Source organism: Cajanus cajan, chromosome 6, assembly GCF_000230855.2.
Source record: "Cajanus cajan strain Asha chromosome 6, NIPB_CcT2T_4, whole genome shotgun sequence".
Taxonomy (NCBI): Eukaryota; Viridiplantae; Streptophyta; class Magnoliopsida; order Fabales; family Fabaceae; genus Cajanus; species Cajanus cajan.
In genome coordinates, this window is record NC_138522.1 from 15,258,930 (window position 1) to 15,271,882 (window position 12,953).

Below are 12,953 nucleotides of genomic sequence, written 5' to 3' on the forward strand. Positions count from 1 at the left end.
AACAATATAATTTCCGTCACTAATTTGTAACAATACATGTTTAGAAATTAATAAAAATCCGTCGTAATTTGTGAGGGATTAAATCCCTCGCAATTTGTGAGGGATTAAATCCCTCGCAATTTGTGAGGGATTTAATCCCTCACAAATTGCGAGGGATTGAGAGGTATGTGAGTCCGTCACAAATTGTGATGACACAAAATCCCTCACAAATTGTGATGAAAGAATCCCTCGCTATTTCCCTCGCTATTTGAGAGGGATTAAATCCCTCGCTATTTGAGAGGGATTTAGAGGTATGTGAGTCCGTCACAAAATCCGTCACAATTTGCGACGGATAAAATCCGTCACTAACTGGGTTGAATCCCTCACAAACTGGGCATCTTTGATGAGTAAATTTGTGATGAATAACTGCGAAATCTGTCACAAACTGTTGTACTGAATGAAATCCATCGGTGATAAATAAAATCCGTCACAAATTACAAATTATTTTTCGTAAATTTGTAAAGAATATATTTTTCTCCTATAATTGTGATTAACAAATAATTTATTAATTAATCAAAGAAGTTGAATTTATTGTGTAATTGTTTAAAAAATTAACAAAATAAATAATTAAGAAAAATTTCTCAATTCTATAAAAACATGTAACTAAACACAAATACAAGAAAGTCAAGCATACATAACACCAAATATAACAAAGTATCCCTAATGTATGATAAGTACTATAGTAAAACTTAAACATAACAAATTATAAGTTTAAAGCATAGTAAACATAATAATAAAAGATAATGCATCCCTAAACATCTATATCATGGTCATCATCTAACTCATTATCATCAGATTGTACAGTGTCAGCATCATGTGTAGGAGGAGGTTGGGGAGGACGAGAAGATTGAGAAAACATCTCCATAAATTGCTTCAGCTGCTGACGAACCAACCGAGACTCTTCCTGTGAAGCACGAATCAAATCTGCATGGCTTTACAATTGTTCTTTCAACACATTACACCTGAAAGTAAAACTTAATAAATTCTAGGAACAATATATATAAATTATTGCAAGTATATATAAATAGACGAGGCAGACGAGAGGCAAGTACTATAAAACAACAATGAACCATATTAATATCAACCAGCTATTAGAAAATAGCAATTAAGAAATAAGCCATTTTGCTCTATGATCATGGTCTTTTCACTAAGTCTCGTGAAAAAAATTAGCTTGATTTGATAACCTTGATTCATGTACATACAGCACACACGCTAACAGGGGCAATAAACTAAAATAAAATTATATCATATATAATTACAACAACATAAGACTGTTCGCACTCAATTTAGTTCTATAAGCTTAAAAATATTTTTGTTTATATATTATGATGGAATGGTTAACTCAACATATTGACAAGTTTTAAAAAAAAAAATTAAGTGAGATTTTTAAAAAATTAATAATAATGTGTTTTGATAAAAAAACAAATATTTTAGAGAAGTGTTTTGAAAAAATATTTATATTTATATATTTTTTTTAAAGAAAGATGGATCTTTTAAAGTGAATTCTTAAAAATATAAAAAAATAATTTTTGAATTATAGATCTTGAAAAAATATATACTATACTAAATAGTGTACACTTTGAAAGAGAAACTCAATCTGTTTATGGCATGATTGACTAATTTGCCTTTGAGAAAGCCAATGTGGTTGCTATTAAGTTATTTTCCCTGCGATTCATGTTGATCAAGTAAATTATAAGGAGATAAAAAAACACAAGCTCTCTTGCAGCTTCAACCATAAAATTCTGCACCACATATTCGTATTATTTCTTCATTACCAAGCTAACTAATCATGTGAAGAGCATGCTTGGTTTAACTCATTTTGAAGAAATGATTGCTTATTTATATTAGCTTTCTAAGAGAAGTACTAAGGGTCTATTTGTCTAAATTTAAGCATCACCAGACATGCATTAAATCTGTTCAAACATTGCCAAAATACATCCAGCAAGATTAACATCCACTATCACATTTAATGTGATGATGAAAGAAGGCAGGAGCCACTGGAATTAAAAAGAAATGTGGCCAATATTTTTTGGTCAGTCCTAAATACCTTATAATCTGGTCACAAACAACATATGAAAGGCTTTTCAGAGGTAAAACACAAATAAGTTAGTATTTTCATCAACAAAGCAGTACATGGAATAAAACTGAATCATTAAAATAGTGTGCTACAAAATTGACTGGTGTGGGTAGTTACTAGTAAGTTGAGCAGATTTGGGATGGTACCCCAAAACTACAATACAAGTTTCCAATTTCTGTGAGGATTTCTTTTTTCAAGCAGCTGTTCAATTTCTATGATTGCATAAACATTTCAACAGTTCTATTTCATTCCTAGCACTAGAAATGCAAAACACAGAGGAATTAAGATATAGTCATTAAACACTTCCAAATAAAACTGAATTTACCTTTTTCAACAGTGGAATGAATTTGTTGTAAAGGAGTTCCAAGCTAGTTTTGATTTCCAAACAGGGTCCTTGCACCACTTGATTTTTTCTTGGTAGTTCAAATAAGGATTAAAGTTGGGCGTTTGACTTCTGGATCAATAAGGAAAAGGTTTGCCACATTAGGATTCACAGTTTGATAAAAACTAACATCATTTAAACAATATAACATTATAATTTAAACACAATGCAAGACTTAATATACTTAATAGTGAAAAATAATTAAAAAAGAGGAAAAAATGAAAAAGGTTTTCTCTTTATGATTGGTACAAGCAAAAGACCATAAGAAATTATTATGCAAAAACTAGTTTCAATTGGTTACAACATTAGAAAAATAATAAAAACAATCTAATTGACTACTCAAAACCTATGAATATAATAACAAGATTTAAACACCACTCATTTTTTTTAATTCTTTAATAACAAAATTGATTTCAAGATTCAGGTTTATCAATGACTATTGTAGCACCAGGATCAGTAGCCTCTCTTAGATCAAAATCAACTTGAGTGCTAGGATCAACACCAGGAATCATGGCTGGAATCAAATGGCCATGCAAGTCAGTGTTCTAAATTCACCGTTTAAACTTTCTTTTTTATATTTCTAAATTTACCGTTTAAACTTTCTTTCAAGCTTCCAGCTTTTATGTTGTCAAATATGAAAAATCAGCATAGGACAAAAATAAAGTTACAAAATTAAGATCCAAAATAGGGGACATTGTAACTGTAATAGTGGTCTATGTTCTTTTCTTCAAAAAAATAAAGAATAATAACTATTTTTAATAAACTTAACAACAAGTACTTATATATTAAAAGAAAGAAAAAGAATCAAAGAAATTAATAACAAATCAAGTTAATGGAATTTTTCACAAAATATCTTACAAAAACAATTTATTCAAACAATTCAAATATGCATCAATCATAAAATATTAACAGACAAAATCATCTATTCATAAAATATAAATAAAAAGATGTTGTTCAATTAAATTGAAATCACAGCATCACTGTAAATGAAATATTGACTGACAAGTTCAAATGACAACAACAACAACAAATTCATATTTTTAATATCTGAAAAATTGAGAAAAACATTAAAACAGCAACTACCTTTCACCCTTCACAGCAAGCACACCAGCCATAATGTCACTATGACCAACAATAAATTTTGTAGCTGAGTGCATGACAATATCTGGAGCAAAAATGTTATAGTTAGAGTATACTTTGGGTAGAATTAGGCATGTTTAGATGTTCTTAATAATTTCCTTTATACATTAAAATATAGTAGAGATAAAATGGTGTATACATTGCAGTGAAAATATTTCATCATACCCTTCACAAATATTTCTACTCAAATGAAAATGGTGTATACATTGCAGTGAAAATATAATGCTAAGCAACCAATCAAAATGATATGTAACTTTCCCATTTGTATAATTTGATGAGACTTAAATGCACAAAAATCAGTACCAATGATGAAGTATATTGCATTTTTTTTCATAAGGAATTGGAAATGATTCTCAATATTTCATCCCTCAAAATCTACCTTCAATTTTTCACTGTTTAACAATATTTCATATCAAAAGTTAATATCATAGATTATAAGATGAGGATTTGAATTTTGAAATATGTTCTGTATTAGATATCAGAAAATAACTAAGTGACAATACAATGACAAGGTAGTAAAGCAAATAGTAATTCAGGAATGAAAACTCCTATAAACTTATGATGAACATATGTCTAATAAAACTGAAATTGGAAGTGATTGTCAAGGGAGAAAAATTGATTTATAATTAATAAGTAAACTCACGCTCTAGAGGTATGACCCTTGAGCTCTGCCATCTTCACCATTGAAGTGTATTTCCAAAGAGAGAGCTGGTTGTGGGTGAAACCATGCGAGCTAAGCAACTCACGCTCATTCTTGTTCAACAGCAAAGCGCACACCTGCGAGCCTGTTTCAACAGAGTTCAAGCAAGCCCATGTATGGGCGTTCCAGAACTAATACAAAAAAAATTCTTAATCTGACTTTGCAATAGAACCATTAATATATTTAAAGTTATAAAACTATACCTACGAAAAACAATAAAACAAAATGTATATAACCATGTATTTAAGGAGATTCATTGAACAACCAATAATTCAGATAAAATCATCACAAATCAATGCATGAATCCAGCATCACCTTTTGCATCGTTTACCTTTGAATTTGGTTAAAATTTGTTGAGAGTCACGTATTCCTTGTTGTTTTTGGAACTATAGTGAATGAGTGGTTTTGAATTGTTGCTCCTTAGGGGCATTGCTCTATGACCATGTCATGCATGTCTCAGATAAATTTATTTACTTAGTAATGAAAACTTTATTATTATATTATTATGCCTAATTTTAGGTTACACGTGTCTTTAAAAAGAGGAGGCTAGATACTTGTTATCATATCTATCCATTATTATTGAATCATGAACATATAACAACACTGTTGACTCTGCTACACCAAATTAAAGGCTAAAACTCGGGAAAATAAATCAAAGTTCATTCTTCTTCATATATAATACTATATATATTATATATAAAGAAAAAAACTATTTGTTTTATATTATGTTAGACTTTATATAGAAGACTTTTTAATTAATAATGTTTTTTTATATATACGTGAATCTAAGCATGAAATCTAAGATTACATATTTGAATGACCTAAGTTCCTTCCACTCTAATTAATGCGCAGACAGCTAAAATTGAGGGCACTTATAGAACTAAAATTCGGGACAAAATTCTCACAATCAAACCATTTTATTTTATTTTACATATTTTACATAAATTTATGTTATTTTCCAAATAAACTCTTCGGGCTCGGAATTTTGAATTCCAAGCAAAAATGTGAGCAACCTGAAGCAAGCTAATTATTTTTTTGCATATAATGATGTAATAGTATTTTCCAGAATTTAAAACAGGCTTAACTTAAAATTCGATGCTTGTATAACTTGTCACTACCTTCCACTAGCGATTGGCTTAATGCTGGATACCTTTTGAGCTGATCTACTGTACTATCAGATTTCATGACAAGCCCAGCATTCCAATACCAAGGTTGAAGATAGGTTGAATCATTGGATGAGGACCACGAAGATGGATGGAGTATCACAGAACCCCAATCCCTGCTTCCAAGCCTTGCTTCCTTCACTCTTTATTAACAGCTGCATACATAAAAGCATTATACCATATTAAATAATCCATAAATCTTGCAACAAAGAAATAAATAAAACCTGAAAACCCTTACTCTTCTTTTCAGCTAAACGCCCTTGCTGAATCACCAGAGCATCAAGTGCAAGCTTTTTGTAAGCCCTTTCAATGACAAGATTATAGTTTCGAATTTCATCAATTCAGGGGTACACATTATTAAGCAAATCATGTATAGTTATGAACTCAATAAAACTGCTATAATAATAATAATAATAATAAAAAAGATCTTGACAGTAAAGAGGATTGAGATTCAGCCATCCGTGCGAACTGCGAAGATGCAATAAAATTAAAAAAGTCCACAGCAAAGAAACAAAAATGGGAAAAACATTTTGCAGAAAGCAAGCGAGCACCCCCATCTGGATTGCTTTTCACACCCTCACACTCTCGAAGCAAAGTGAGTCTGAGAGATAGAGATGAAGCTCTCCGGCAAAGCCATATCGAGTCCGGGTCAGAGCGACAAGTTCCCTCCCCCATTGATGCGGTTCCTGAGGAGCAATGCAGGAAGCAGGAGCAGAAGGTCCAGGTCCAGCCCCATGTTCGTCCGCAGGAGAAACGCCACCACCATCGAAACCCAGGAGCCCTCCTCCCCCAAGGTCACCTGCATGGGCCAAGTCCGAGTCAGGCGCTCCTCCAAACAGCCCCCAACCAAGCGCGACACGCCCCGCAACTGCTGCTCCATCCGAAACCCCAACTCCTACCGCTGCCAGCCCCTCTGGCCCTTCTTCCGCCGAAACCCCAAGCCTCTGTAAAGTTGTGGGGTTTGTGATTTTTTAGGGAGGGAAATCACAATTTTATTTATTTATTTGGAGAGGTAACCTGTAAAGTTGGAGAGGGAAATTCCAGATTTTGGAATTTGTTTTAGAGGGAAATTTTTTTTGAGACAAAAACTGGAAAAATAATATTTAATTAATAGAGGTTATAAACAAAGACAAAAGATGGCCAAGATGCTAGCAATGTAACCCTATGTGAATAAATCCAAAAAAGACAAAATAAGGATCCATTTCTTTGTGTTTTTATAATTCAAAAAATCATTAGACAAGTTCTTCTGGAGAAAAAACAAAAAAAATTAACAAAAAGTTGGGTTGTTTTTTATTTCATGAGTAAAAAGTAATAAATCCTAAAAGAAAAATTATATATAATAGAAAATTATATAGCTGAATGATATAGTATTAACACATTTTGAGCAGCATAGATCAAACTATAATTTCTTTACAGCAATAATGTGTTACATTTTTTGAAAAGAGTGAACAAAAAGTGCTGCCATAATCTCAAACCTTACCAAATCTCAATCTGTGGAAGAACAATAAACCTCGAATCCCCCCTCTCCTCCTCCCAGACAGTGGGATCGACAGAGAATTCGGAACCCACTCGAAACTGTCAGCGACGAAACCCTCCAAACCTTTGTGCCACATCTCTGGCTTGCTACTCGCGGTGGCAGTGAATTCGGAAGACAAAATCTGAAAACCCTAATTCTAAATCCCTTTATATTTCGTAGGACCCAACCCATAACCCGTTTTATTTGTCTTTCTAGTTGTTAATTGCACCTTTTTTATTAAGTACATTCCCTTTATTCTTTTTTAAAACATATTACTAAATATATTTTTTTAACCTTCGTTTTTTCACCTATCATATTTATTATTTTTAATCATATTTCTATAATTTATTTTTATTATTTTTAAATCTTAATATTTTTAGTATTTTTAAACCCTCGTCTTCATGAAATTATATATAGATAATATATATAATTTAGTATTTCAAAATATATTTAGGCTGAATATTTATTATAAATAATTAAAATTTATAATAAATTATATATAGATAAATTTTATACTTGAATATATAAATTCTTATTGAATGCATAAATATTCATCATTAATATATAAAGACATTAATTTTACTTATTTTCAAAAAAACTCTTAAAATAAATTAAATTAAAAGTTTTACTATAATCTATTTAGTTTAAAAGCATAGGCTACAAGTTATTTAAAAAAATAAACTTATATTACACTTAAAATATTGATCTATTTAAATAAAAATGAATAATAATAAATTAAACAGTGTCAAAAAAAATTTAACTTACAAAAGATACACAACATAAACTTATGACGAGTTTAACTTTATTTAAAAGTTAATTAATTAAAATTAATTTAGATATATGATTAAATATTATAAAAAAAAACTAATAATTAAATTATATATTATATTATTATTATACATAATAATTATTAAATTGAGAATATATATATATATATATATATATATATATATAATCAATGTATTTTAATTACATTTTAAAGTAATATATAAGCTCTAATAATGGATGTTCCCATTTTCTGAATATGCAGAGACATATATATTTCTGTTCTAAAGATTAATTAATTAAGTTAAAAATAATTAAATGAAAAGAGAAAAAATAAATAAATAAAAAATGTTAATTTTTTAAAAAATAATTCAGTGAAAAGGAAACGTTATTTTTAAAAAATTTATTTTATTAAATAGAAAATAATTAAATAAAATAAAAATATTAATTTTAAAAAATAATTTAAATATATTAATTATATGTTCTTGAAAATATTTTTATTTAATCACAAATTCTTGTTAATTATCGATTACAGTTAACTATATCTTCTTTAAAGAAAAAAATACTACTTCCTTCCGTCTTTATATAGCTCCTTTTCATACACTATTTTAATTACATAAACTATATATTTTCTAAAAAATATTATTTTTGTTAAATATTTTCTTATACTTTTCATACACTATTTTAATTACATAAACTATATATTTTCTAAAAAATATTACTTTTGTTGAACATTTTTTTATACTTTTTCAATGGTTCAGTTCAATATCTTCTCTAAATTATTTTTATTTCATTAATTTTTTAAAAAATAATAATATTTAAAAATAAGATAAAATTTGTTTAATTTAAAAATTAATTAATTAGGTAAAAATAATTGAATAAAAAAGAAATATTTAGTTTTAAAAATACTTAATTAAGAGAACCCTAAGAGAAACAAATAAACTATGCAAGTTTATATTTTGCTTTTTGATTGTTCTGTTGTATTCCTTGTTGCGTGAGATGTATGAATATCTATTTAATTCCACAAATACATGAGTTTTGATTTGAATGAAACATGTTTGGTATTTCAATTATGAAAAAGATTATGTCATTCAATTTTTGTTATTTGTGTTATGGTATGTGGGGTAGAGGGTGTCACACAAATGATATATATTTATTATTAATAAATACATAAAATATATATATATATATATATATATATATTATATTTTTATAATATTATTCATAAATTAATATCAATAATATTATTAGTATATTTATACATAAACTAGTAATTTGATAAATATAACTTATTATATATTAATATACTTTTACAAAAATATAAATATACATATCTTATCTACTATATTTATATTTTTGTAAAAGTATATTAATATATACTAAGTTATATTTATCAAATTATCAATTTATCTATAAATATACTAAAAATATTATTGATATTAATTTATTAGCAATATTAAATTATTAATAATATATAAATTTTATTTATTTAGTAATAATAAATATATATCATTTGTTACATTAATAAAAATTATAGTATATGTTAACTTAAATAAGCAAATAATTGTATAATTTTAAATTATTATTATATATATATATTAAAAATTTAAAATTATTAAATTTTTAATGGGAGAGATTCAAATTGCACAATTATGATTTTTGAGGGACTAAAATTGTTCAATTAAAAATTAAAGGACTAAAATTGCAGAATTACGATTCTTTAGGGACTAAAATTATCCAATTAAAATCTTAGGGATCAAAATTGCACAATTACAATACTTGAGGGATCAAAAATGTAATTAAGCCAAAATTAAATTAATATATTTTTTTTAATTTCACAAGTTTTTTTTAAATATTTTTAATGAATGTCTTAGTTTCTTATGTTCAAAATTGACAATTTTTTATTTAGTTAAATGAATTTCATAATTTTTTCAGTCCTTTAATGAAATAAAATATTTTTAATTTTATTATTTTTTTTAAAAAAATTTAACATATTTTCTTTAATTATGCATAATTCTTAAATATAAAAGTTTCATAAATAAAATTTAATATTTTGAGAGGGAACAATTTGTCACAAATTTTTTAACAAAAAATATTTTAACCTATTTGTGACGGAATTTTGAGAGGGAACAATCCTTCACTAACATTTTTTTTATTTAGTGATGAAATTTGTGACGGATTTTTAGAGACGAAAATTTTTCCGTCACAAATTTTTTTTTTTTGATTCAGTGACGAAATTTGTGACGGATTTTTAGAGACGGAATATATTCCGTCACAAAAGTCAATAAATTCTAGTCCGTCACAAAACTTAAAATTCCCTCACAAAATGCGTCACTATTAGCGATGCTATTTTTTCCGTCACAAAATTCGTCACAAATATTAATTTTTCTAGTAGTGAGGTATGTAACCTTAGTCTTTATAATGACTGAGTGTTTGGTTTGCTCTCATAGAGAGGATACATAATTGATTCACTCACTAAGGTTTTGTTCCTAAGATACACATGTTTGGAACTCCTTAGTTTACAGAGATGAATACACTATTAGTACATTCGACTCTATACGCTCTATCTTTGGTTTCGTTGTTTCATAGGCTTGATATCACTTGGTTAAGAATACAAACATGGAAGCCAACCTTCCAAGGTTTGAGATAGTGATGTATATATTGTCTTGTAGAATCTGCCCAGTGCAAGTGTCCGTTGAAGCAGATATAGTCGTTTATGACTAGTTTAATCTACTCATTTAATGCTTGATTTATTGCATTAAATGTTGTTTCTTGTGATAGACCTTACGTGAAGTCTTCTTTGCCTTGTTAGCAGTAGTGTCTGAATTTAGCAGAAACCAAGGAACCTTTTTGTCTTTTTCTGGTCACATAGCTGTAGAATGTTGTTCTTTAACTAAAAAAGTGATGTACTTTATCTGACACATGCATGCTTTTGCTTTTGGGTGCTTTTCTTCTTCTTCTTCTTTTCTTCTCTTTGATCATGCGTTTACGTTGAGAGCTTTTGTGTGGTCGTAGATGATGCCTTGGTTTGTCTCTTGAGACTTGATTCTTTTATTGCTTGTGTGGAAGTCTTCGTCTTCGTCTGTTGGTCCTGTGCATCTCAATCTTGATCTTCGTCTTAGCATCTAAATTTAATGCTTTGACTTTTCTTTTGATATGGTCAACAATGTGAATATCAGACATTGTTTCTTTTTGGAGTGTCTTTCAGTCTGTGCTATCGTTTGTTTTATGCGTTATTAACTTTCTTCTTATCTTTGTCTCTTGCTTGGTCCATTTCTTCATGTTGCACTGGAGGTTGTTCTTAACACATATCCATCTGATATTAGACTCATAGTCATCTGGTGCACATATTGTACTTTGTCTGTTCAATTAGCCTGAATTGTCTGGTTCTCATGATGTGCCTTGCCTTAACTGTTCTTTTAACAAAGTTGACCATCTAGTTTCATCTGATGTTTGACACAACTTTTCTTATTCCAGGTTTGGTTTTGTTTTGGCTTTTCTTTTGGTCCTCTAATGTCTCTTACTTGTAGTAGGCTTCATCTATTATTTTTTGAATGTTCTTCTGTTAGTGATCAGATCTAATTTTGATGCTTGACTAGCCATCATCTGATTCTCTTGTTTAGTTTGAACAGGTTTCGCGGATTCTTGCATTTAATGCATTTGATCTTGCATTAAATGTTTGCTTGCTGAATCTATGTTTCACGAAGTCTTTTGTACCATTTGTTTGCTTCTATGTCTGACATTAATCATGACCTAGATATCTCTGTACTTTTCTGGTACTATAGCTACAGAGGCTTGCTGACTGGTAGGTGTACTTGCTTTGACACATGTAACTTTGATTTATGAATAAGCGCTAGTCCATTTTTCTTTGCTTTCTTCTTCTATTTTAATGACTTCATGTGTTCTTCTGAGAGTGTGGATGCTAGGCAGTTCTTCTCATTGTGACATCAGACGCAATCCAACATTCTTGGTTTTTGTCTATGTATTTGAGTCTTCATCTGGTCAGTTGTGCAAGTTCTTCACTCCGCCTAGGATGCTTTGAGTTAGTTTTTCCATCATTCGTGGTCTTGTATCATCTGATGTTTCATTATTTTCTTTCTTGTGCTGGACTTGATTTCGTTTGATCTCCTCATTAGACGTCTTGTTAGCTTTTTCCCTTTGTCTTGGTTAGTTGTGCACTGTTCTTTATTTCCTTTGTGTTTGTGTTTTTTGGGTGTCTTTGTCTGATGTATTTCCTTCTTTTGATTAGCCTTTATCTGGTGCTTAGCTCATATCTCTTGGTTCTGGTGTAGATGGTAATACATGTATATTCTTTGTTCTTCAGCTAGCTTTTCTGTATTTATGTCTTTTATTTGAAACACTATTGTAGACCCCTAAAATTGTCCGGGTCGGAAATAAAGCTTGAAGACTCTCGAAGACTGAAGGAAGATCAGCCAGAAGGACCCCTGGAAGGCCCTAGGAGGGTTCTCTGTAGGTCTAGAGGTCTTAGAATAGCTCAAAATCAGGAAGTGGAGGGAATGAAGCCCAATACGGCCGTACTGAACTTAATACGGCCGTATTGAAGCTTCAATACGGCCGCAGTGAACTCAATACGGTGTATTGAAGTTTCTGAAAACTTCAATACGGCCGTATTGAAATCAATACGCCCGTATTGAAGCTTCAATACAGCCGCAGTGAACTCAATACGGGCGCATTGAAATTTCTGAATTTCAATACGGCCGTATTGAACTCAATACGGCCGTATTGCTCCTGTAGGCCGTATTGCGCCTATTCCCTATAAATATGACGTCAATTGGACGTCATTCCACACTTTTTGAGATAGTTTTAACCCTCTCCTTGAGTATTCTGGGGTTTTTGAGCAGTGTTCTGCCCTAGAAATCACTCGGAGAGTTGATCCGACGAAGTTCTTGAGCCCCGAGCCATTTTGCTTGAGGATCGAACCTAGTCGAAGGGAAATCCTCCGGATTTCCATAGTTAAAAGTTTTTTAGGAAGGAGCGAGCGAGCTTGTAGAGCGAGGGAACGCCAAAAAGCTTCCCAGTTTTACTCAATATATAAAGCACGCTTCAAGAGGTTTCTTCTTAAATCCTTCCTTTTACTGCTTTCTGTGTGCATATTTAAACTGTCATCATGTAGATAGTTAATTTATAATTGCTTAGAATAAATAGGGGTA

General features: G+C 29.8%; 1 long non-coding RNA gene across 4 annotated transcripts; it reads right to left on the reverse strand.

Moving 5' to 3' along the window:
* Positions 1–686: 686 nt before the first annotated feature.
* Positions 687–7,092, reverse strand: LOC145958976 (uncharacterized). 4 transcript variants are annotated; one of them, XR_014434574.1, is made up of 7 exons: positions 6,982–7,092; positions 5,740–6,518; positions 5,457–5,656; positions 4,282–4,423; positions 3,582–3,663; positions 2,442–2,570; positions 687–1,001 (listed from the first exon to the last, which is right to left on the reverse strand). It is a non-coding gene; the product is annotated as an uncharacterized LOC145958976 (long non-coding RNA). The 4 variants fall into 4 exon arrangements; XR_014434575.1 differs by having other exon boundaries at positions 4,282–4,469; XR_014434572.1 differs by having other exon boundaries at positions 4,282–5,656.
* Positions 7,093–12,953: the final 5,861 nt, after the last annotated feature.